This window comes from Coregonus clupeaformis, chromosome 25 (genome assembly GCF_020615455.1).
Source record: "Coregonus clupeaformis isolate EN_2021a chromosome 25, ASM2061545v1, whole genome shotgun sequence".
NCBI classification, from domain to species: Eukaryota; Metazoa; Chordata; class Actinopteri; order Salmoniformes; family Salmonidae; genus Coregonus; species Coregonus clupeaformis.
In genome coordinates, this window is record NC_059216.1 from 3021558 (window position 1) to 3047645 (window position 26088).

Below are 26088 nucleotides of genomic sequence, written 5' to 3' on the forward strand. Positions count from 1 at the left end.
GGAGCAATTAGGGTTAAGTGCCTTGCTCAAGGGCACATCAACCGATTTTTTACCTAGTCGGCTCGGGGATTAGAACCAGCGACCTTTCAGTTACTGGCACTGCGCTCTTAACCACTAAGCTACCTTGTGGAATTAGATAATGTATACATTATCTGGATTCTTCACAGCAATGATTTCATGTTGCAATATCATTTTTATTTGATTGCGTGCAACACTATGATTATCTTTTAAAATTCAGTGAAATATCATGCAACTTGTTCTAGCATAGTCCCCCATGTAGCTCAGTTGGTAGAGCATTGCGCTTGAAATGCCAGGTTTTTGGGTTTGATTCCCACGGGGGACCAGTATGAAAATGTATGCGCTCACTACTGTTGCTCTGGATAAGAGTGTCTGCTAAATTAATCTTTGGTCCTTCTTGGCCGTTTACTATCCATGAATCCTCATCATCACCTAACAACCACGGTATCGCTTCAGGATACCACGGCCCTACTTTACCTCTCCAAATCCTCTGACTCTCAACAGAGGAAAACAAACAGAGCAGGCAGATTTAGACGGTCACAACGAGACACATTTCTGCCACGACAACACAAAGTCATGTTCCAATTGAAACTAAAGAGGTTTTCAGCAAAGGCAAAGTCGGTATAATTATTTCAAACACGGGAAAGCAAATCACTTTAGGATGTGGATTTACATCTCATTAAGGCCATACAAAGACAAGATTACCCAAAGAGACCGGGAAAGCTCTCTCGGTTCACGATTACTCCTGATCTCCTATGGATGAGTGGAACCAGACACGTGCTCCGTGTGTGAGAGACAAAGGCATTATGGAGAAAATATAAAACCAACTACAAATCATATTATTTTAGTGTGAGCTTGTTAAGCATGAATCAAATCAAATCAAATAGTATCAGTCGCGTACACATATTTTGCAGATGTTATCGCAGTTGCAGCGAAATTCTTGTTCCTAGCTCCAACAGTGCAGTGATACCTGACAATACAAAACCATACACACATTTCCCCAAATAGAAAGAAAGGAACTAAGAATCAGTCAAGACTAATGGACAATAATAATGGGCCCAGATGTGGCAGAATGGAGTGGTCAGGTTGGGGTGTAGGGTTTGAGCATAGACTTGACAGTAGGTAGAGGCAGTCCCTGTGCTGCTCTGTAGGCAAGTACCAGGGTCTTGGAAAGCACCACACTCTTAGAAGTAAAGGTGCCTGGAGGAACCTTTTGGGCTACCACACTGGCAGAACCGTTCCAGTTCAAAAAGGTTCCTAGAGGAACCCCTCTGAAAATGGCCTTTGAAGAAACCCCTGTGTAAAGGTTCAAACTGGAACCTTTTTGTGATGGGAGGGTTTCCATTTTAAACCTTTTTAATAATATATTGTAGAGGTGGCAGCCTTTCAGATTGTTATTTTTGGCCACCCGTTAGCTTAAATGTCATTCCTGTTCATCATGTTAAGTTTGTACACTGCAAATTAAAATGTTCATTGAATATTTATGCATATTACCTATTATATTCTAATATAATATGAATAATAGTAACATTGCTGATTACATATAGTAATAAAGTGGTAATTATTCCAACTTTGGGATTTGCATAGGCTCTTGAGGAACTCATACACCTCCGTTAACTCCAGGGGGCATGTAGCCTAGCGGTTATGCCCGTTGGGCCAGTAACTGAAAAGTTGCTGGTTTGAATCCCTGAGCTGGCAATGTAGTGAAATCTGGTGTTCTGCCCTTCAGCAAGGCAGTTAACCCCCAGTAACTGGGCACTGATGATGTCGATTAAGGCAGACCACCACACCTCTCTGATTCAGAGAAGACAGTTGAATGCATTCAGTTGTGCAACTGACTAGGTTTCCCTGAAACAGGATCTCCAGGGTTCCTCTAGTCACCACTAATTCTGAGAGTGCAGGGTCTGGTTGCATGGTATCTATCTTAAAGCCATGCCCCAACTAAGCCACGCCTGGTGGTAACTCTAAGATGTTTCTTCCCTTCTGTCTGTAATTAAATAATTTACTTGCTTAATTTAATTTAAATCTTTAAACCGTTCCTTCTTTCCAGGAAAGATCCGGCCTCGACCTGTGACGTCATACCTCCAAGTTTCCCCAACATAGCCCACCTCACCCCATCTTCCTCCCTCCTCCTCACCCCTCTCTTGCTTCCTGCCTCCTCAAACCTCTCTTCCTCCCACCTCCTCACCCCTCTCTTCCTCCCACCTCCTCACCCATCTCTTCCTCCCACCTCCTCACCCCTCTCTTCCTCCCTATGCACCCACCCCTATCCTCAAATGCCTAACTCCCTTTTCCTCACCCTTCCTCACCCCCCAATTCTCCCCCTCCTCACATTATCCCCCACCTTGTCATCCTCTCATGGTAGCAGCAGCCTGACTTTTCTTACCCTCTCTACCTCCTCCCTCAGTCCCTAGGAAGGTAATTGACTTGTATAATTGGCTCAAGAGATGACAATCGTGTGTATGTGTATGTATGTGTGTGTGTGTGTGGCAGCTGATCAAGCCAGCTAACTGCTAACCTAATGGAGAGCTTGTTAAGCAATTTGGATCCTGGTGAGGATCTATTGATGTCTGGGTGAACAGACTTGTACATAGAAGCTGAGACAAACACACACATAATAGCAAAGAACAGCCTGCCCAAAGGCCTATGCAAATGTAGTGGTTCAACATTGCTGATTACATATAGTAATAAAGTGGTAATTATTCCAACTTTGGGATTTGCATAGGCTCTTGAGGAACTCATACACCTCCGTTAACTCCACGGGCCATGTAGCCTAGCGGTTAAGCCCGTTGGGCCAGTAACTGAAAGGTTGCTGGTTTGAATCCCTGAGCTGGCAATGTAGTGAAATCTGGTGTTCTGCCTTTTATCAAGGCAGTTAACCCCCAGCAACTGGGCACCGATGATGTCAATTAAGGCAGAGCACCGCACCTCTCTGATTCAGAGAAGACGGTTAAATGCATTCAGTTGTGCAACTGACTAGGTTTCCCTGAAACAGGATCTCCAGGGTTCCTCTAGTCACCACTAATTCTGAGAGTGCAGGGTCTGGTTGCATGGTATCTATCTTAAAGCCATGCCCCAACTAAGCCACGCCTGGTGATAACTCTAAGATGTTCCTTCCTCTTCCCTTCTGTCTGTAATTAAATAATTTACTTGCTTAATTTAATTTAAATCTTTAAACCGTTCATTCTTTCCAGGAAAGATCTGGCCTCGACCTGTGACGTCATACCTCCAAGTTTCCCCAACATAGCCCACCTCACCCCATCTTCCTCCAGCCTCCTCACCCCATCTTCCTCCCTCCTCCTCACCCCTCTCTTGCCTCCTGCCTCCTCAAACCTCTCTTCCTCCCACCTCCTCACCCCTCTCTTCCTCCCACCTCCTCACCCCTCTCTTCCTCCCACCTCCTCACCCCTCTCTTCCTCCTGCCTCCTCACCCCTCTCTTCCTCCCACCTCCTCATCCCTTTCTTCCTCCCACCTCCTCACCCCTCTCTTCCTCCCACCTCCTCATCCCTTTCTTCCTCCCACCTCCTCACCCCTCTCTTCCTCCCTATGCACCCACCCCTATCCTCAAATGCCTAACTCCCTTTTCCTCACCCTTCCTCACCCCCCAATTCTCCCCCTCCTCACATTATCCCCCACCTTGTCATCCTCTCATGGTAGCAGCAGCCTGACTTTTTTTTACCCTCTCTACCTCCTCCCTCAGTCCCTAGGAAGGTAATTGACTTGTATAATTGGCTCAAGAGATGACAATCGTGTGTATGTGTATGTATGTGTGTGTGTGTGTATGTGTGTGTGTGTGGCAGCTGATCAAGCCAGCTAACTGCTAGCCTAATGGAGAGCTTGTTAAGCAATTTGGATCTATTGATGTCTGGGTGAACAGACTTGTACATAGAAGCTGAGACAAACACACACATAATAGCAAAGAACAGCCTGCCCAAAGGCCTATGCAAATGTAGTGGTTCAACATTGCTGATTACATATAGTAATAAAGTGGTAATTATTCCAACTTTGGGATTTGCATAGGCTCTTGAGGAACTCATACACCTCTATTAACTCCAGGGGGCATGTAGCCTAGTGGTTAATGGCGTTGGGCCAGTAACTGAAAGGTTGCTAGTTTGAATCCCTGAGCTGGCAAGGTGGGGAAATCTGGTGTTCTGCCTTTTAGCAATGCAGTTAACCCCCAGCAACAGCAAAACACAGTGTCATTCTTAGTCATCTCAGATCATACATATTTAAACATCAACATCATCTTTCTTACTGTACATTTGGTTTATTTCATACTTAGCCTACCTTTTAGTGTGTGTGTCTCTGTGTGTGTGTGTGTGTGTGTGTGTGTGTGTGTGTGTGTGTGTGTGTGTGTGTGTGTGTGTGTGTGTGTGTGTGTGGACATGTTTACTATTCTTTGTTAGTCCCCACGAGGTCAAATGCTATTTCTCAGGGTTTAGGGTTAAGGTTAGAATTAGTGTTAGGGTTAGAATTACATTAAGGGTTAGGGTTAGGAGCTAGGGTTAGCTTTAGGGTTAGGGTTAGGAGCTAGGGTTAGCTTTAGGGTTAGGGTTAGGAGCTAGGGTTAGCTTTAGGGTTAGGGTTAGGAGCTAGGGTGAGGTTTAGGGTTAGGGTTAAGGTTAGGTTTTGGGGTTAAGGTTAGGGTTAGGGTTAAGGTTGGGGTTAGGGTAAGTGTAAGAGTATTTGGTTATGGTTAGGTTTAGGGTTAGGGGTTAGGGAAAATAGGATTTTGAATTGGACTGAATTGTGTGTCCCCACAAGGTTAGCTGTACAAGACTTGTGTGTGTGTGTGTGTGTGTGTGTGTGTGTGTTTGTATGTGTGTGCATGCGTGTTTGAATGTGTGTGTGCATGCGTGTTTGCATGTGTGTGTGGTTGTGTGTGTGTGTGTTTGTGTGTGTGTGAGAGGGAAGCAGTGAAGTGTCATCAGATGGCTATTGTCTCCCTGTCACAACCAGTGAGTAGCTAACTGGCAACATTAGCGCTGTCTCCTCTGGCAGCTAAAGGTGTAGAGGCTGTGTCTAAGCAGGTTAACTGAACAAAGCTATGGTCAAACAATACCTATGACGAGGATATACAGTGTAAATATATTTGACTAAATTATTCCATGGTGAATACATTAAAAGAAGAAAAAAGCTATGGAAATCTACTGAACCAGTGTCATATTATTACATTATATACAGTACCAGTCAAAAGTCTGGACACACCTACTAATTCCAGGGTTTTTCTTTATTTCTTACTATTTTCTACATTGTAGAATAGTAGTGAAGACATCAAAACTATGAAATAACACATATGGAATCATATAGTAACCAATAAAGTGTTAAACAAATTAAAATATATTTTATATTTGAGATTGTTCAAAACAGGACAATGACCCAACACACCTCCAGGCTGTGTAAGGGCTATTTGACCAAGAAGGAGAGTGATGGAGTGCCACAGCATTCTGCAGCGATACGCCATTCCATCTGGTTTGCGTTTAGCGGGACTATCATTTGTTTTTCAACAGGACAATGACCCAACACACCTCCAGGCTGTGTAAGGGCTATTTGACCAAGAAGGAGAGTGATGGTGTGCTGCATCAGATGACCTGGCCTCCACAATCATCCGACCTCAACCAAATTGAGATGGTTTGGGATGAGTTGGACCACAGAGTGAAGGAAAAGCAGCCAACAAGTGCTCAGCATATGTGGGAACTCCTTCAAGACTGTTGGAAAAGCATTCCAGGTGAAGCTGGTTGAGAGAATGCCAAGAGTGTGCAAAGCTGTCGTCAAGGCAAAGGGTGGCTACTTTGAAGAATCTAAAATCTGAAATACATTTTGATTTGTTTAACACTTTTTTGGTTACTACATGATTCCATGTGTTTTTTCATAGTTTTGATGTCTTCACTATTATTCTAAAATGTAGAAAATAGTGAAAAAAAAAAAAAACTTGCATGAGTAGGTGTGTCCAAACTTTTGACTGGTACTGTAGTAGCCTACAAAATAAAATGTTAAACTTGGTATATAAAGACCAAATGTTTAGTTTCATGTTTGCCAAGGTTTTCGGTTAATGGATCACATGCCATTTAGGTTAAAAGGAGTAAAAATGTGTTATACTAAGCTGTCAAAAGAAAGACCTTTCCCATTTTCACATGTTTAGGTTAAGGCCAGGGTCAGACGAAACAGTGGTGACACCAGTCATAATACCTAAGTTGGAGATTGATATGAATACCATGAATATGCCTTATTACAATAGAATTAGATCAGCTGATATTTTTTACAGCTGAGAGAAGAGGGGGTTGAGAGATGGAGAGAGTGAGTGAGTGAATTAAAAGAATACGGAAAGAGAGGGAGAGTGTGAAGAGAGAGAGAGAGAGCGAGAGAGAAGTAAAGTAAAGAACAAGATATTAGGAAATGCATGATAGAGGAGTAGAGAGAAAGAGGGAGCGAGAGAGATAGAGCGAGAGAGAGAGAGAGAGAGAGAGAGAGAGAGAGAGAGAGAGAGAGAGAGAGAGAGAGAGAGAGAGAGAGAGAGAGAGAGAGAGAGAGAGAGAGAGAGGGAGAGAGAGAGAGAGAGAGATATGAAAGACAGAGACAGAGGGAGGAAGTTAATTTGGAGATTGTGGGCAGTAATACGACCAGTCAACCACGACACGCAGCGGCCGCACACCCTTCCTGACGAACAGCATTGTGGGTATGGAAGGACGATGGAATTTGAAAGGCGTTCTGCCTGGGCGCCCAGCTGATTTGCATTCAACGATGGAGACGCACACACACACACACACACATGGCTTCTGGGGGACTGGATGCAGTCAACAGCCCTAATTAAGACAATCCTCTCCAAAATACCTGAGATAGAAAGAGAGAAAGAAATAGCGAGATGCAGAAAGAGAGAGTGAGAAGAGAGAGGGGGAGAAGAAAGAGAGAGAGAAGAGAGAGAGATGCTGAAAGAGAGAGAGGGAGAAGAGAGAGAGAGAGAGAGAGAGAGAGAGAGAGAGAGAGAGAGAGAGAGAGAGAGAGAGAGAGAGAGAGAGAGAGAGAGAGAGAGAGAGACGAACAGGAACAGGCTGGCCCACTAAAACCCGGCTCTCAGCATTACTTTTTGGGGATGTTATTTTTTGCTTTACGATTCCTATAATTATGATATTAGAGAGGAGCGAGCGATAGGGTCCTGATACGATTGTTCCCCCGTTTCCCTTTTATTGCGGAGCATCAGAGAGAGAGAGAGGGACTCGTCAATGAGTAATTTTCCTTTATTTTACAGCGGCATAAATTTAACGGGGGAATATGTGGGGAGAAATCCTTTTAGTGGCTGATTTATGGGCGTCTGATGGTGGAATCATAGATCTCGGCGACCACGGCAGACACTGATGGGCCGGATGAGGGCCACTAATGCCCACAGAACAAAATGTAACCAATCTGTGGAGGCCCTCAACCATGCAATAGGCCTAATAGAAACTCCCAAACTGTCTGCCTGTCACTGCTGACGACTGGGAGAGTGGGAGGGGGGAGGGAGAGGTGATAGAGAGGGGGCTGACTATAGAAGGAGGTTATACATTTACCTGTGTGAAAGGGAGAGAGAGAGAGAGAGAGAGAGAGAGAGAGAGAGAGAGAGAGAGAGAGAGAGAGAGAGAGAGAGAGAGAGAGAAAACTTGACTGCTCTGTCGTTCGCTAGCAGAGGGGACTCTAAATGTCAAGCTAAAACAGACACGAATAAAAGTGATAAATAAATAAATAATAAACAACACAAAGTGGCACACACACACCAGAGGAGCTTTAATCAGAGCAAGGCTGATGGAGAGGGTGACACACAAGAATGCTACCAGTCCTGTTTTTATCAAAACAAAACCATATATCTGACAGCACCTCAAAGTTGAAACCTTGTTGTAAACTGTAAAATGTAATCTAGATGAAGAGTACCAAAGATAATTTAATTTTAGGATGTGAAATCTCTCCTGAGCCTCATATAAACACAGGGCTTCATCAGAGTTCACTTATAATAATATGCCATTTAGCAGACGCTATTATCCAAAGCGACTTACAGTCATGTGTGCATACATTTTTACGTATGGGTGGTCCCGGGGATCAAACCCACTACCCTGGCGTTACAAGCGCCATGCTCTACATGCCATGCTCTACCAATTGAGCTACAGAGGCCGACTTAAAAACAGCTGAACAAAGTCATTATGGGAGGGGCTAGCAACAGGAAGTGAGAGTAACCCCGGTCAACTGTAAGTGCTGTTATTGTAAAGTGGAAACGTCTAGGAGCAACAATGGCTCAGCTGCAAAACGGTAGGCCACACAAGCTCACAGAACGGGACTGCCTAGTGCTGAAGTGCGTAGCGCGTAAAAATCGTCTGTCGTCGGTTGCAACACTCACTACCGAGTTCCAAACTGCCTCTGGAAGCAACGTAAGCACAAGAACTGTTCGTTGGGAACTTAATGAAATGGGTTTCCATGGCCTAGCAGCCGCACACAAGCTGTCACGGTTTCGGCCGAGGCTGCTCCTCCTCCTGGTTCGGGCAGGCTTCGGCGGTCGTCGTCCCCGGAGTACTAGCTGCCACCGATCTATGTTTCATGTTCGTTTGGTTTTGTCTTGATGTTGTACACCTGTGTCTTGTTAGTCCTCGTTAGTGTCCTATTTAGTTCTCGTTGTGTGTGTTTGTCTTTGTGTGTGATTGCTCTTCTGTTTCGTGTTGGAGCTACGTACTTCCCTCCAGTGTTTTGGAGAGGTTTTTCGCACATGTTAGTGCGCCGTTTGTTTGACGCCTGTGTGCGCCGTTATTTCGCCTTCGGGCTTATTGTGCTTATTTTCTACGTGAATATTGCACTAAAGTCTTTTGGACTGAGCTTCTGCGTCCTGCGCTTGATTCATGCACCACACCCACCTTCAGCACCCCTTGACAGAATCACACACCAAAATGGAATCAGCAGGATCTGCAGTTACGCCTGAGTCGCTCGAGGAGCATGTTCGCGGCCAAGATGACCAGATACGACAACTGGGGACCGCTCTACAGGACGTCATCAACACCCTGCACCGATGGGAGGCCAGCGGGGTAACCATACCTCCACCTACCCTGCCAACCCCATCGGCCGGTCCACCAGTCCCAGGTCCGGAACCCAGGGGGATTCGGCTCTCGCTCCCGAGGGCGTATGACGGAACAGCTGCCGGGTGTCAGGGGTTCCTCCTGCAGGTGGAGCTCTACCTGGCCACTGTACACCCGGTGCCCTCGGGACACGAGAGCGTTTCCGCCCTCATCTCCTGTTTCACGGGCAAGGCGTTGGAGTGGGCTAACGCCGAGTGGAGGAAGATGGACGCCAACACCATCTCCTACGCCGAGTTCTCCCGCCGCTTCCAGGCCGTGTTCGACCATCCACCTGAGGGCAAAGCGGCGGGAGAGCGTCTAGTCCACCTGAGACAGGGGAGGAGGAGCGCACAGGCGTTTGCCCTAGAGTTCCGGACTCTAGCGGCAGACGCAGGGTGGAATGAACGGGCCCTCATCGACCATTTTCGATGTAGCCTACGGGAGGACGTTCAACGTGAGTTGGCCTGCAGGGATACCCATCTCACCTTCGACCAGTTGGTCGATATGTCCATCCGTCTGGACACCCTGCTGGCCACCCGTGGACGTCCCGAGGGGGGTCCGTCCATTCCGCCCTCTGGCACCTCCGAGCCGAGCCCTATGGAGCTCGGGGGTGCCGGCGCTAGAGAAAGGAGGAGGAGGAGCCCGAGGGGGCCTGTCTCCTGCACCAAGTGCGGTCGTGGAGGGCACACTGCGGCCAGGTGCTGGGGAGGGTTCTCCGGGGGAGAAGACAACAGGCCACGCACTGGGGGGCCTCCCAGGTGAGTAGACGTCCCACTTACCCAGAGCTTTCTGTTGCGCACTTTTGTATACCTGTGTGTTTTCCACAGGTTGCACCTCATTCCCAGCATAAGGCGCTAGTAGATTCAGGCGCAGCTGGGAATTTTGTTGATCGGAAGTTTTGTTTAGATTTAGGGATCCCTCTCCTACCTGTTGACAAACCTTTTCCCGTTCATGCCTTAGATAGCCGCCCGTTGGGGTCGGGGTTGATTAGGGAGATCACAGCACCACTTAGGATGTGTGCGCAGGGGGGTCATGAAGAGACTATACAGCTGTATCTGATCGACTCTCCTGCGTACCCAGTGGTGCTGGGAATTCCTGGTTAAGCACCCATAACCCTGCTATTTCGTGGCAACAGAGGGCTCTCGATGGGTGGTCTGCTCAGTGCGAGGGGCGATGTCTGGGTGTTTCCGTGGGGGCGACTTCGGTGGAAAGTCCAAACCAAGTGCCCGCACTGCACATTCCACCTGAACATGGGGATTTAGCTCTCGTGTTTAGTAAAACTAGGGCGACGCAGTTGCCTCCTCATAGACAGGGGGATTGTACGATTGATCTCCAGGCAGGAGCAGCGCTCCCACGGAGCCACGTGTATCCTTTGTCTCAAGAGGAGAGAAAAGCTATGGAGACTTACATAGCCGAATCTTTGAGACAGGGATACATTCGGCCCTCCACTTCTCCCGCCTCCTCGAGTTTCTTTTTTGTGAAGAATCAGATTACTGTGAAATACAGTTATCCACTCCCTCTGATTGCGACCATGACAGAGTCATTGCATGGAGCGCGGTTTTTCACAAAATTGGATCTCAGGAGCGCGTATAACTTGGTGCGCATTAGGGAGGGCGACGAATGGAAGACAGCGTTTAGTACCACGTCAGGTCATTTCGAATATCTCGTCATGCCATATGGGTTGATGAATGCTCCATCAGTCTTCCAATCCTTCGTAGATGACATTTTCCGGGATATGCAGGGACAAGGGGTGGTCGTGTACATTGATGACATTCTGGTGTACTCGTCTACCCGAGCCGAGCATATAACCCTGGGGCGTCGTGTATTGAGGAGGCTGTTGGAGCACGACCTATATGTCAAGGCAGAGAAATGTCTGTTTTTCCAGGAGTCGGTCTCCTTTTTGGGTTATCGATTGTCCGCGTCAGGGGTGAGAATGGAGGTGGATCGTGTGTCCGCTGTGCGTAATTGGCAAACTCCAACCACTGTAAAAGAGGTGCAGCAGTTCTTGGGCTTTGCGAATTACTACCGGAGGTTTATCCGGGGTTTTGGACAGGTGGCAGCTCCCATCACGTCCCTTCTGAAAGGGGGTCCGGTGCGCCTGCAGTGGTCAGCTGATGCGGACAGGGCCTTTAGGAGACTGAAGGACCTGTTTACGTCGGCTCCGGTGCTGGCGCATCCGGATCCCGCATTACCCTTTCAGGTTGAGGTAGACGCGTCTGAGGCTGGTATAGGGGCCGTTCTCTCTCAACGGTCCGGCACGCCACCTAAATTCCGCCCCTGTGCTTTTTACTCAAAAAAGCTCAGCCCGGCGGAGCGTAACTATGACGTTGGGGACAGGGAGCTGTTAGCTGTAGTTCAAGCCCTTAAGGTGTGGCGGCATTGGCTTGAGGGGGCTCAATACCCTTTCCTCATTTTGACTGACCATCGGAACCTGGAGTACATCCGGGCAGCGAGGAGACTGAACCCTCGCCATGCTCGATGGAGTATGTTTCTCACCAGGTTCGTATTTAAAATCACGTACATCCCTGGGTCCCAGAATGGTAAGGCAGATGCGCTGTCCCGGCGGTATGACACGGAGGAGAGGTCCGTTGAGCCCACTCCCATACTACCAGAGTCTTGCCTTGTGGCACCGGTGGTGTGGGAGGTCGATGCCGAAATCGAGCGAGCGTTGCGTACCAACCCCAGCCAGCCCTCCACAGTGTCCTGAGGGTCGGAAGTACGTTCCGCTCGAGATTCGGGATCGACTCATTTACTGGGCTCACACGTCACCCTCCTCTGGACATCCGGGTATTGGCCGGACAGTGCATTGCCTTAGCACTAAATACTGGTGGCCCACTTTGGCTAGGGATGTGAGGGTTTATGTCTCCTCCTGCTCGGTGTGCGCCCAGTGTAAGGCGCCCCGACATCTGCCCAGGGATAAGTTACAACCCCTGCCCGTTCCACAACGACCATGGTCCCACCTCTCGGTGGATTTTGTGACAGACCTTCCCCTCTCTCAGGGGAATACCACCATCCTGGTCGTTGTGGACCGGTTCTCTAAGGCCTGTCGTCTTCTCCCTATGTCGGGTCTTCCTACTGCCCTACAGACCGCTGAGGCCCTATTTACCCACGTCTTCCGGCATTACGGGGTACCCGAGGATATAGTGTCTGATCGAGGCCCCCAGTTTACCTCCCGTGTTTGGAGAGCGTTCATGGAGCGTTTGGGGGTCTCGGTTAGCCTTACCTCAGGGTACCACCCGGAGAGTAACGGGCAGGTAGAATGTGTCAACCAGGATGTGGGTAGGTTTCTGAGGTCGTATTGCCAGGGCCGGCCGGAGGAGTGGGCACGGTACATTCCCTGGGCCGAGATGGCCCAGAACTCTCTCCGCCACTCCTCTACCAACCTAACCCCCTTCCAATGTGTGTTAGGTTACCAGCCGGGTCTGGCACCTTGGCAGCAGAGCCAGATCGAGGCCCCTGCGGTGGATGATTGGATGAGGCGCTCGGAAGAGACGTGGAACGCTGCCCACGTCCACCTGCAGCGGGCCGTCCTTCGTCACAAGGCGAGCGCCGATCTCCACCGCAGTGAGGGGCCGGTGTACGCACCCGGAGATCGAGTCTGGCTCTCTACCAGAAACCTACCCCTCCGCCTGCCCTGCCGGAAGCTGGGTCGGCGGTTTGTGGGGCCCTTTAAAGTCCTGAGAAGATTGAACGAGGTGTGTTATAGGTTACATCTACCTGTTGAGTATAAGAATATTAACCCCTCGTTCCATGTGTCTCTTCTCAGGCCGGTGGTAGCTGGTCCACTCCAGGACAATGAGATAGGGGAGACTCCTCCGCCCCCACTGGACATCGAGGGGCTCCGGCGTACACCGTTCGGTCCATCTTGGACTCAAGACGCCGGATGGGGGGTCTCCAGTATCTCGTGGAGTGGGAGGGGTACGGCCCGGAGGAGCGGTGCTGGGTGCCGCGGAGGGACATCCTAGACCCATCTCTCCTGTCGGAGTTCCACCGGGACCATCCCGCGCGCCCTGCTCCGTGTCCTCCTGGTCGTCCCCGAGGCCGGGGTCGGCGCACGGCTGGAGCCGCGTGTCAAGGGGGGGGGTACTGTCACGGTTTCGGCCGAGGCTGCTCCTCCTCCTGGTTCGGGCAGGCTTCGGCGGTCGTCGTCCCCGGAGTACTAGCTGCCACCGATCTATGTTTCATGTTCGTTTGGTTTTGTCTTGATGTTGTACACCTGTGTCTTGTTAGTCCTCGTTAGTGTCCTATTTAGTTCTCGTTGTGTGTGTTTGTCTTTGTGTGAATTGCTCTTCTGTTTCGTGTTGGAGCTACGTACTTCCCTCCAGTGTTTTGGAGAGGTTTTTCGCACATGTTAGTGCGCCGTTTGTTTGACGCCTGTGTGCGCCGTTATTTTGCCTTCGGGCTTATTGTGCTTATTTTCTACGTGAATATTGCACTAAAGTCTTTTGGACTGAGCTTCTGCGTCCTGCGCTTGATTCATGCACCACACCCACCTTCAGCACCCCTTGACACAAGCCTAAGATCATGCGCAATGACAAGCGTCGGCTGGAGCGGTGTAAAGCTTGCTACCATTGCACTCTGGAGCAGAGGAAACGCGTTCTCTGGAGTGATGAATCACGCTTCACCATCTGGCAGTCCAACGGACGAATCTGGATTTGGCGGATGCCAGGAGAACACTACCTGCCGAATGCATAGTGCCAACTGTAAAGTTTGGTGGAGGATGAATAATGGTCCCTTGGCTTTTTCATGGTTTGGGCTAGGCCTCTTAATTCCAGTGAATGGAAATCTTAATGCTACAGCATACAATGACATTCTAGACAATTCTGTGCTTCCAACTTTGTGGCAACAGTTTGGGGAAGGCCCTTTCCTTTTTCAGCATGACAATGCCCCCGTGCACAAAGCGAGGTCGGTACAGAAATGGTTTATCGAGATCAGTGTGGAAGAACTTGACTGGCCTGCACAGAGCCCTGACCTCAACCCCATCGAGCACCTTTTTGGCTGAATTGGATGCAGACCGCGAGCCAGGCCTAATCGCCTAACATCAGTATCCGACCTCACTAATGCTCTTGTGGCTGAATGGAAGCAAGTCCCCGCAGCAATGTTCCAACATCTAATGGAAAGCTTTCCCAGAAGAGTAGTGGGTGTTATAGCAGCAAAAGGGGGACAAATTCCATATTAATGCCCATGATGTTGGAATGACATGTTCGATGAGCCGGTGTCCACATACTTTTGGTCATGTATGTGTTCAGTGGTAAGTCTTGTGTAAAAAGGTGCGACATCCAATGTCGTTGAAAGACTACACACACACACACACACATGCACACAAGTTGAACACTTTAATCACCTTGATGTGTTCCATGGCTGTGGTCCACACACAAACACTTGCGCGAGTGTCCTCCACACAATAGAAAACCTCAGCACACCTCAATGTATTTATCATAAAACATAAAAAACAAACCAGTTTGACCTCTTCCTCTCCTTCCTTGCCCTCCTCCTTCCCTCCTTCTCTTCCTCCTCCCTCCCTCACTCTGTCCCTTGGTTAAAGAGAGTAATTCTGGTTCCATTAAGGAGAATATGCAATGTTTCACTTTGGGGAGAGAGGAGGCCAGGGGTTCACTCGTCTGCATTCAGAGTGAAAGAGTCTCTTGCTTCACTCGTTTAACAGCCGACCGCCACACTCACCCCTTAGGAAAGGTTAAACACCTGCCCTTATACCTATTTATGAGAGAGGGAGGGAGGGAGGGAGGGAGGGAGGGAAGGAGGGAGCTAAATAGATTATGTTTCAAATAGCCAAGGTCCAGGCCATGCACATGAGGCTAGTATGATGAAAGAGAAAGGGTGCAGAGAAAAGGGAGAGAGAAAAAAGGTGAGGGAGAGGTGGAGGGGAGAAGGAGGGAGAGGGAAAGGAGGTGAGGGAGAGGTGGAGGGGAGAAGGAGGGAGAGGGAAAGGAGGTGAGGGAGAGGTGGAGGGGAGAAGGAGGGAGAGGGAAAGGAGGTGAGGGAGAGGTGGAGGGGGAGAAGGAGGGAGAGGGAAAGGAGGTGAGGGAGAGGTGGAGGGGAGAAAGAGGGAGGGGGAAAGGAGGTGAGGGAGAGGTGGAGGGGAGAAAGAGGGAGGGGGAAAGGAGGTGAGGGAGAGGTGGAGGGGAGAAGGAGGGAGAGGGAAAGGAGGTGAGGGAGAGGTGGAGGGGAGAGGTAGGGACCGGGAAAAGAGGTAGAAAAGGAGTGAGAGAGTAGAGGTAGAGTATATAACCTGTGTTGCTGTGTCTCCAGCCGACTGGAAGAGGTCAACAGTGACTTTACTGAAATCTATCCACAGTCAGAGAATTAAAAAAAACACTGCTGGCAACAGTCAAGTCTTTTCTTGCCTTATATTTTCCACTTTGTTAGCCCCTTGCTGTGAGCCAGATACATAGCCCACACATGCATGGCATTCCAGGGTTGCTGTAGAAGATAAAAAAAGACGGAGGAGGAAGAGTGGAAGAGAGGAGGAGAGGAGAGGCAGCCAAGCAGACATAGCCTGGGAGGTTGGCGTGAGACAGAGCGGTGACAGGGACTGGAGCTATACATGTCAACAGAGATCAGACTGAAGACATACAACAGGTACTCTCTCTCTCTCTCACTCTCTCTCTCTCTCTCTCTCTCTCTATCTCTCTCTCTCTCTCAATTCACTTAAATTCAAAGGGCTTTATTGGCATGGGAAACATTGCCAAAGCAAGTAGTATAGATAATAAACAAAAGTGAAATAAACAATCGGAGATGAACAGTAAGCATTACACTCACAAAAGTTTCAAAGGAATAGAGACATTTCAAATGTTATATTATGTCTATGTAGAGTATTGTAACAATGTGCAAATAGTTGATATATGGAAGTATAATGTTATTTTTGCATCACTGGTTGTGCTTTTCTTGTGGCAACAGGTAACAAATCTTGCTGCTGTGATGGCACACTGTGGTATTTCACCTAACAATTATGTGAGTTTATCGTAATTGGATTAGTTTTTCGAATTCTTTGTGGGTCTGTGTAATCTGAGGGAAATGTGTGTCTTAAATATGGTCATACATTTGGCAGGAGGTTAGGAAATGCAGCTCAGTTTCCACCTCATTTTGTGGGCAGTGTGCACATAGCCTGTCTTCTCTCGAGAGCCAGGTCTGCCTATGGCGGCCTCTCTCAATAGCAAGGCTATGCTAACTGAGTGTACACAGTCAAAGCTTTCATTAATTTTGGGTCAGTCCCAGTGGTCAGGTATTCTGTTACTGTGTACTCTCTGTTTAGGGCAAAATAGTATTCCAGTTTGCTTTTTTTGGTTAGTTTTTTCCAATGTGGCAAGTAATGATCTTTTAGCTTTTTTCATGATTTGGTTGGGTCTAATTGTGTTGTTGTCCTCTGTCTCTCTGTAGGTGATGGCATTGTTATAAAATGTTTAGGTTTCCCTTCCTTTTAGGTGGTTGTAGAATTTAACAGCTCTTTTCTGGATGTTGATAATTTGAGGGTATCGTCCTACTTCTGCTCTGAATACATTATTTGGTGTTTTACGTTGTACACAGAGGTAGTTTTTGCAGAATTCTGCATGCAGAATCTCTATTTTGTGTTTTTCCTATTTTGTGAATTATTGGTTGGTGAGCGGACCCCCAGACCTCACAACCGTAGTTGTCAATGGGTTCTATAACCGATTCAAGTCTTTTTTGCCAGATCCTAATTGTGATGTTGAATTTTATATTCCTTTTGATGGCGTAGAAGGCCCTTCTTGCCTTGTCTCTCAGACCGTTCACAGCTTTTTGGAAGTTACCTGTGGTGCTGATGTTTAGGCCGAGGTAGGTATAGTTTTTTGTGTGCCCTAGGGCAACAGTGTCTAGATGGAATTTGTATTTGTGGTCCTGGCAACTACACCTTTTTTGGAACACCATTATTTTTGTCTTATTGATTTTGGAACACCATTATTTTTGTCTTATTGAGATTCACTGTCAGGGCCCCGGTCTGACAGAATCTGTGCAGAAGGTCTAGGTGCTGCTGTAGGCCCTCTCTCTCTCTCTCTCTCGCTCTCTCTCGCTCTCTTTCTCTCGCTCTCTCTCGCTCTCTCTCTCTCTCTCTCTCTCTCTCTCTCTGCTCCTGGCCATGTGCTGGTTGTGGGGCAGACCTTAGCGATATCGGCGTGCTGACCGATTGGAGCAGATGTGACTCTGGTTGCCGGGCATTTGGCAGGAGCACTCATCGTCATGGAGACAGCGATGCAGCCTGACAGCGCCTCAGCTGTGGCAGCATACACACACAGCACACACAGCACACACAAACACACACACACACACACACATACACACACACATACACGCCCCTTGATAAGCCCCATGCCCCACACCCCTGACTGGTGCGATCACACACTGAACTCGCCAAGGACCACCTTGGACCCCCCCCCCCCCCCTCACACACACACACACACCCCACAAACACACACACACACACACCCCACAAACACACACACACAAACACACACACACACCAACTCTTACCCCCCAGGGGCACTGTAAGTAAGGGGAGAGCGTTGAGGAGGATGGAAGAGAGGGGGAGGGAGGGAGGGAGGGAGGGAGGGAGGGAGGGAGGGTTGGTTGGTTGCTAACCAGGCAACAAAAAGCGCCGTAAAATATGCAATGAGATTTTTCATCACTTGAGATATTTTCTTCTATTTTAATCTTGTGCCAAGTTGTAGACAAATGGTTGTTTTGGGGCTAAACGTATGAACTTGTCCAAGGAGACCCAGATCAACACACTTAGATGAGCATGGGTCCACGGGGCACAGAGCTACAGGCCAGATGTTGGAATTACTTAAGACATCTGTAACATGTACAACCCAGCACTGCTTAGCAAAATAAACACACTACATGCCAACGAAAAGACACGGCTGCTCCCTCTCATACTCTTTCCCTATCTCCTTCCGTTTATCTCTCTCTCCCTCTCTCTCCCTCTCTTTCCCTCTCTTTCCCCATCGCTCTCTCTCTCTCTTTCCCTTTCCTTCTCCCTTTCGTGACAGTACCCCCCCCCCCTTGACGCGCAGTTCTAGCAGCACGCCGACACCGGCCTCGGGGACGGCCAGGAGGACGCGGAGCAGGGCGAGTCGGATGGCGACTACGGAAGTCCCTCAACAGAGAGGGATCGAGGATATGCCTCACCGGGACCCAGCACCGTTCCTCCGGACCGTACCCTTCCCACTCCACGAGGTACTGTATGGAACGGACAGAGTACGCCGGCGTCCCCTCGATGTCCAAAGGAGGTGGAGGGACCTCCCGTACCTCAGACTCCTGGAGCGGACCAGCCATCACCGGCCTGAGGAGAGACACATGAAACGAGGGGTTAATACGGTAATCAGGGGGGAGTAATAACCCATATGTGACCTCGTTGATTCTCCTCAGGACTTTGAACGGCCCTACAAACCGTGGGCTCAGCTTCCGGCAGGGCAGGCGGAGGGGCAGATTCCGGGTCGAGAGCCAGACCCGATCCCCCGGTACAAAGACGGGGGCCTCACTACGGTGACGGTCAGCGTTGGCCTTCTGATGACGCACGGCGCGTTGGAGGTGAACATGGGCAACGTTCCACGTCTCCTCCACGTGCCGAAACCAGTCATCCACCGCAGGAGCTTCGGTCTGGCTCTGGTGCCATGGTGCCAGAACCGGTTGATAACCTAAAACACACTAAAATGGCGTTAGGTTCGTAGAGGAGTGGCGGAGAGAGTTCTGGGCATATTGTGCCCATGGCAGGAACACCGACCACTCCCCCGGCCGGTCCTGGCAATAGGACCTCAGGAACCTACCCACATCCTGATTTACCCGTTCCACCTGCCCATTACTCTCAGGGTGGAACCCAGAGGTCAGGCTGACCGAGACTCCCAGACGTTCCATGAACGCCTTCCAGACTTTTGACATGAACTGGGGACCTCGGTCAGACACTATATTCTCTGGTACCCCGTAGTGCCGGAAGACATGAGTAAACAGGGCCTCCTCAGTTTGCAGAGCCGTGGGGAGACCGGGCAGAGGAAGGAGGCGGCAGGCCTTCGAAAAGCGGTCCACAACGACCAGGATGGTGGTGTTCCCTTGAGAGAGAGGCAGATCAGTTAAATAATTAACACTCAAATGAGACCATGGTCGTTGTGGAACTGGTAAAGGTTTTAACTTACCCGCTGGGAGGTGCCTAGGTGCCTTACTCTGGGTGCACACTGTGCAGGAGGAAACATACACCCTCACGTCCTTAGCCAAGGTAGGCCACCAGTACTTCTCGGTCAGGCAGAGCACTGTACGACCAATACCTGGGTGACCAGAGGAGGGTGACGTGTGTGCCCAGTAGATCAGACGATCACGGATAAGCGCTGGCACGTACTGCAGCCAAGCTGGACACTGCTGTGGAGATGGATCTGTGCGTAATGCCTGTGCTATATCCGCGTCCATCGCCCATACTACCAGCGCCACAATGCATGAGACTGGCAGTATGGGGGTATTGTCTCTGGGCCTCTCCTCTGTATCATACAGCCGGGACAGTGCGATGAAGGAGACGGACTGCTGGAAAAACATACACTTTTCTGCCTTAGCATAAAGGTCATTTTCCAACAGTCGGGCCAGTACTTTGCGAACCAGGGACACATGCTTGGCGCGCGTAGCGGCATACACCAAGATGTCATCGATGTAGACCACTACACGGCGACCAAGCATTTCCCGAAATACCTCATTCACAAAGGACTGGAAGACTGAGGGAGCATTCATCAAACCATATGGCATCACCAGGTATTCATAATGCCCCGTGGTTGTGCTGAATGCTGTCTTCCACTCATCTCTCTCTCAGATCTAATTTAGTGAAGAAGCGCGCTCCATGCAATGACTCAACCACTGATGGAATGAGGGGGAGAGGATAACTAAATCTAATTGTCTCCTTGTTCAGTGGTCGATAGTCAATGCACGGGCGCAGACCGCCGTCTTTCTTCTTCACAAAGAAGAAACTCGAGGAGGCGGGTGAAGTGGAGGGATGTATGTACCCCTGGCGCAGGGACTCAGTGACGTATGTCTCCATAGCCTCCGTCTCCGCCTGCGACAGGGGATACACATGACTCCTGGGAGGTACAGCGTCTACCTGAAAGTTTATTGCGCAATCCCCACCCGATGAGGTGCAATTTAGTTGCTTTATTCTTGGAGAAAACTTGTGCCAGATCATGGTATTCGGGGGAAATGCGCACGGAGGAGGCACCGTCTGGACTTTCCACCGTGGTTTCACCAACGGAAACACCCAGACACCTACCCTGACACTCTTGTGACCACCCCGTGAGAACCCTCTGCGGCCATGAGAAAGTGGGGTTGTGGAGTGCTAGACACGGAATACCTAAAACCACAGGGAAAGCAGGAGACTCAATGATGGAAAAAGTGACCTTCTCACAATGCGTCTCCTGTGTGATCATGGTGACTGGTACCGTGACTTTATCAACCCGGACCCTAATGGTCGACTATCAAGTGCTCTGATGGGGCGTGGAATGGATAGGGGAACTAATGAAATGCCCTGGCGGCATGCGAAAGTTTTATCCATAAAGTTCCCAGCTGCGCCTGAATCTACTAGTGCCTTACACTTGGGAACTCTCATGAAATCAGGGAAGTATATGGGTATGGTACAGTGCGCAGCAGAGGGCTCTGAACAAGTGTGGGTGCTCAATACCTGGGGTGATGCGAGAGTGCCCTGCCGGCCGCCTCCTGACCCAAAAGAGCGCTGATGACAACGTGTGGTGGAATGTCCCTTCGTGCCATCCGATTGGCACTGGCGCTCTCGTCTTCCGCTCTCTCTGTGCGCGGTACCACCCAGCTCCATGAGCTCTGGATCCACGTTGGTCGGGGCGGGAATGGGCAGACCTCCTCCAGAACGTCCTCTGGTTACCAGCAGGTTATCCAGACGAATGGCCATGTCCACCAGTTCGGTAAAAGACAAACTGGTGTCACGGCAGGCTAGCTCCCGTTGGACGTCCTCCCGTAAATGGCACCGGAACTGGTTGATCATGGCCCGCTCGTTCCACCCGGATCCTGCTGCCAGAATCCGGAACTCCAGTGCGAACTCCTGTACTGTCCTCGTCCCCTGCCTCACGTGGACCAGCTGCTCACCCGCCTTAAATAGGCGGGCAAACTCCCTGTAGTCCTCCAACGCGGCTCCTCCTTCTCTCCAAACCGCATTGGCCCACTCCAGGGCTTTCCCCTGAGAGGCAGGAAATGAGGACGGACACCTGCTCTCGATCTGATGGCGCCGGCATGACACTGGAGCAGTACAGCTCCAGTTGGAGAAGGAATCCCTGACATAGAGCTGGCGTCCCATCGAACGCCCGTGGTCGAGATATCTGGATCCCTCCGGGTGCTGTGATGTAGGTGGCTGGATCCGGTTGGCCAGCTGTTCTCGACGGATCGGTTCCTCTTCTCTTCAGGCGTTGGAGGAGGCGGCGGCGCCTCTCTTGGCAGGTTTGTTGTGGTGCCATATTCTTTCCATTTTTAATAATGGATTTAATGGTGTTCTGTGGGATGTTCAAAGTTTCTGATATTTTTTTATAACCCAACCCTGATCTGTACTTCTCCACAACTTTGTCCCTGACCTGTTTGGAGAACCGCTTGCTTGGTGGTGCCCCTTGCTTAGTGGTGTTGCAGACTCTGGGGCCTTTCAGAACAGGTGTATATATACTGAGATCATGTGATATTATATGGTATTTTTTTCATTTCACTTCACCAATTTACCATTACATGAAATCCAAATAAAAATAAATTTAAATTACAGGTTGTAATGAAACAAAATAGGAAAAACGCCAAGGGGGATGAATACTTTTGCAAGGCACTGTACATTGATATACAGCTGTGGAAAAAATTAAGAGACCACTGCACATTTTTATTAAATCAGCATCTCTACATGTATGACAACAATTCCATTCCAGTGTCTGTTGAATTCCAACACAGGCACAACCTCATTCTACTGATTTAGGTACTGATTAGGTGATCACGTGAACCAAATCTTATTTAACGAGGAAAAGTATAAAAAACCCTGCTGTGGTCATCACTATCCTCTTGCAACAGGACCAGCTGGATGGGAAAAACAGTGCTAATAGTACCTCAAAAGTAATATTAATAAAAAAAATAACTATTGACCATGCCTAAAGAGTTGAAAAGGAAAATGTTGATTGAGGGAAAGAATGGTTCAATTCTGGCTTTCTTGGCAGATGGATACAGTGAGCGTCAGGTTGCTTCCATCCTTAAAATTTCAAAGACGGAGGTTCATAAGAACAAGGTCAAGCAGCAGACATTGGGGACAACAAAGCTACAGACCGGCAGAGGGACAAAATGACTCTCTACTGACCGGGATGACCGCCAACTCATTCGAATGTCACTCAACAACTGTAGGATGACATCAAGTGACCTACAAAAAGAATGGCAAACGGCAGCTGGGGTGAAGTGCACGGCGAGGACGGTTCAAAACAGGCTCCTAGGGGCAGGGCTGAAGTCGTGCAAAGCTAGAAAAAAGCCCTTCATCAATGAGAAGCAAAGAAGAGCCAGGCCGAGGTTTGCAAAAGACCATAAGGATTGGACCGTAGAGGACTGGAGTAAGGTCATCTTCTCTGATGAGTCCAATTTCCAGCTTTGCCCAACACCTGGTCGTCTAATGGTTAGACGGATACCTGGAGAGGCCTACAAGCCACAGTGTCTCGCACCCACTGTAAAATTTGGTGGAGGATCGGTGATGATTTGGGGGTGCTTCAGCAAGGCTGGAATCGGGCAGATTTGTCTTTGTGAAGGACGCATGAATCAAGCCACGTACAAGGTTGTCCTGGAAGAAAACTTGCTTCCTTTTGCTCTGACATTGTTCCCCAACTCTGAGGATTGGTTTTTCCAGCAGGACAATGCGCCATGCCACACAGCCAGGTCAATCAAGGTGTGGATGGAAGACCACCAGATCAAGACCCTGTCATGGCCAGCCCAATCTCCAGACCTGAACCCCATTGAAAACTTCTGGAATGTGATCAAGAGGAAGATGGATGGTCACAAGCCATCAAAAAAAGCCGAGCTGCTTGAATTTTTGCGCCAGGAGTGGCATAAAGTCACCCAACATCAATGTGAAAGACTGGTGGAGAGCATGTCAAGACGCATGAAAGCTGTGATTGAAAATCAGGGTTATTCCACCAAATACTGATTTCTGTTAAAACGTTACTATTGTGTTGTTTAAAAATGAACATGAACTTATTTTCTTTGCATTATTCGAGGTCTGACAACACTGCATCTTTTTTTGTTATTTTGACCAGTTGTCATTTTCTGCAAATAAATGCTCTAAATGACAATATTTTTATTTGGAATTTGGGAGAAATGTTGTCAGTAGAATAGAATAACAATTTTTTTTTTTTTTTACCCAAACACATACCTATAAATAGTAAAACCAGAGAAACTGATAATTTTGCAGTGGTCTCTTAATTTTTTCCGCAGCTGTATATTGACATATATACAGTGGGGAAAAAAAGTATTTAGTCAGCCACCAATTGTGCAAGTTCTCCCACTTAAAAAGATGAGAGAGGCCTGTAATTTTCATCATAGGTACACGTCAACTATGACAGACAAATTGAGAAAAAATAATCCAGAAAATCACATTGTAGGATTTTTAATGAATTTATTTGAAAATTATGGTGGAAAATAAGTATTTGGTCACCTACAAACAAGCAAGATTTCTCGCTCTCACAGACCTGTAACTTCTTCTTTAAGAGGCTCCTCTGTCCTCCACTCGTTACCTGTATTAATGGCACCTGTTTGAACTTGTTATCAGTATAAAAGACACCTGTCCACAACCTCAAACAGTCACACTCCAAACTCCACTATGCCCAAGACCAAAGAGCTGTCAAAGGACACCAGAAACAAAATTGTAGACCTGCACCAGGCTGGGAAGACTGAATCTGCAATAGGTAAGCAGCTTGGTTTGAAGAAATCAACTGTGGGAGCAATTATTAGTAAATGGAAGAAATACAAGACCACTGATAATCTCCCTCGATCTGGGGCTCCACGCAAGATCTCACCCCGTGGGGTCAAAATGATCACAAGAACGGTGAGCAAAAATCCCAGAACCACACAGGGGGACCTAGTGAATGACCTGCAGAGAGCTGGGACCAAAGTAACAAAGCCTACCATCAGTAACACACTACGCCGCCAGGGACTCAAATCCTACAGTGCCAGACGTGTCCCCCTGCTTAAGCCAGTACATGTCCAGGCCCGTCTGAAGTTTGCTAGAGTGCATTTGGATGATCCAGAAGAGGATTGGGAGAATGTCATATGGTCAGATGAAACCAAAATATAACTTTTTGGTAAAAACTCAACTCGTCGTGTTTGTAGGACAAAGATTGCTGAGTTGCATCCAAAGAACACCATACCTACTGTGAAACATGGGGATGGAAACATCATGCTTTGGGGCTGTTTTTCTGCAAAGGGACCAGGACGACTGATCCGTGTAAAGGAAAGAATGAATGGGGCCATGTATCATGAGATTTTGAGTGAAAACCTCCTTCCATCAGCAAGGGCATTGAAGATGAAACATGGCTGGGTCTTTCAGCATGACAATGATCCCAAACACACCGCCCGGGCAACGAAGGAGTGGCTTCGTAAGAAGCATTTCAAGGTCCTGGAGTGGCCTAGCCAGTCTCCAGATCTCAACCCCATAGCAAATCTTTGGAGGGAGTTGAAAGTCTGTGTTGCCCAGCGACAGCCCCAAAACATCACTGCTCTAGAGGAGATCTGCATGGAGGAATGGGCCAAAATACCAGCAACAGTGTGTGAAAACCTTGTGAAGACTTACAGAAAACGTTTGACCTGTGTCATTACCAACAAAGGGTATATAACAAAGTATTGAGAAACTTTTGTTATTGCCCAAATACTTATTTTCCACCATAATATGCAAATAAATTCATAAAAAATCCTACAATGTGATTTTCTGGATTATTTTTTCTCATTTTGTCTGTCATAGTTGACGTGTACCTATGACGAAAATTACTGGCCTCTCTCATCTTTTTAAGTGGGAGAACTTGCACAATTGGTGGCTGACTAAATACTTTTTTTCCCCACTGTATGTATAGATATATATATACAGTATTGTATAAGGTATACAACACAGCATTAACTAACATTGTCCATGCGTTTGTGCACACATGTGTGTTTGTTTGTGTGTATATGTGTATGTGTGTATATGTGTATGTGTGTGTGTGTGTATGTGTGTGTGTGTGTGTGTGTGTGTGTGTGTGTGTGTGTGTGTGTGTGTGTGTGTGTTTGTGTGTGCGTAGAAAAGAGTGAAAGTGGTAGTGTGATGTCTGTCAGGAGCTGAGGGTCTGTGACATTTCCTGCTCTGACACTTGTCTCAGCTCATCTAAGGATGGAGTGGAAGGGTGCCCTGCAGACACACACAGTACCAGCAACGCAAAGTTAATTTTTTTCAACGTAGTCAGAGGCCCCTCCCCCAACTAACAATCATGCTGGATCTTTTTTCCTCTTACTAGCTCTGACTTTGCTGATAGTTACTTTACTGAGGAAAAAATCTACTTAATATGACTATGATATGTGGTTATCCCACCTAGCTATCTTAATAAGAATGCACTAACTGTAAGTCGTTCTGGATAATTGCATCTGCTAAATGACTAAAATGTAAAACTACCGGCAGCACCCTAACCCCTGGAAGACACACACACACACACACACACACACACACACACACACACACACACACACACACACACACACACACACACACACACACACACACACACACACACACACACACACACACACACACACACACACACACACACACACACACACACACACACACACACACACACACACACACACACACACACACACATATGCACACACTCATGCACACAAAAAGGAAAGCACACACACACACATGCTTGGCTTTCCCTGATAATGCCTACTGGTTATTCTCACCTTTCAGAGAGCCTGTCCACTGCTCTGTTTATAATTCAA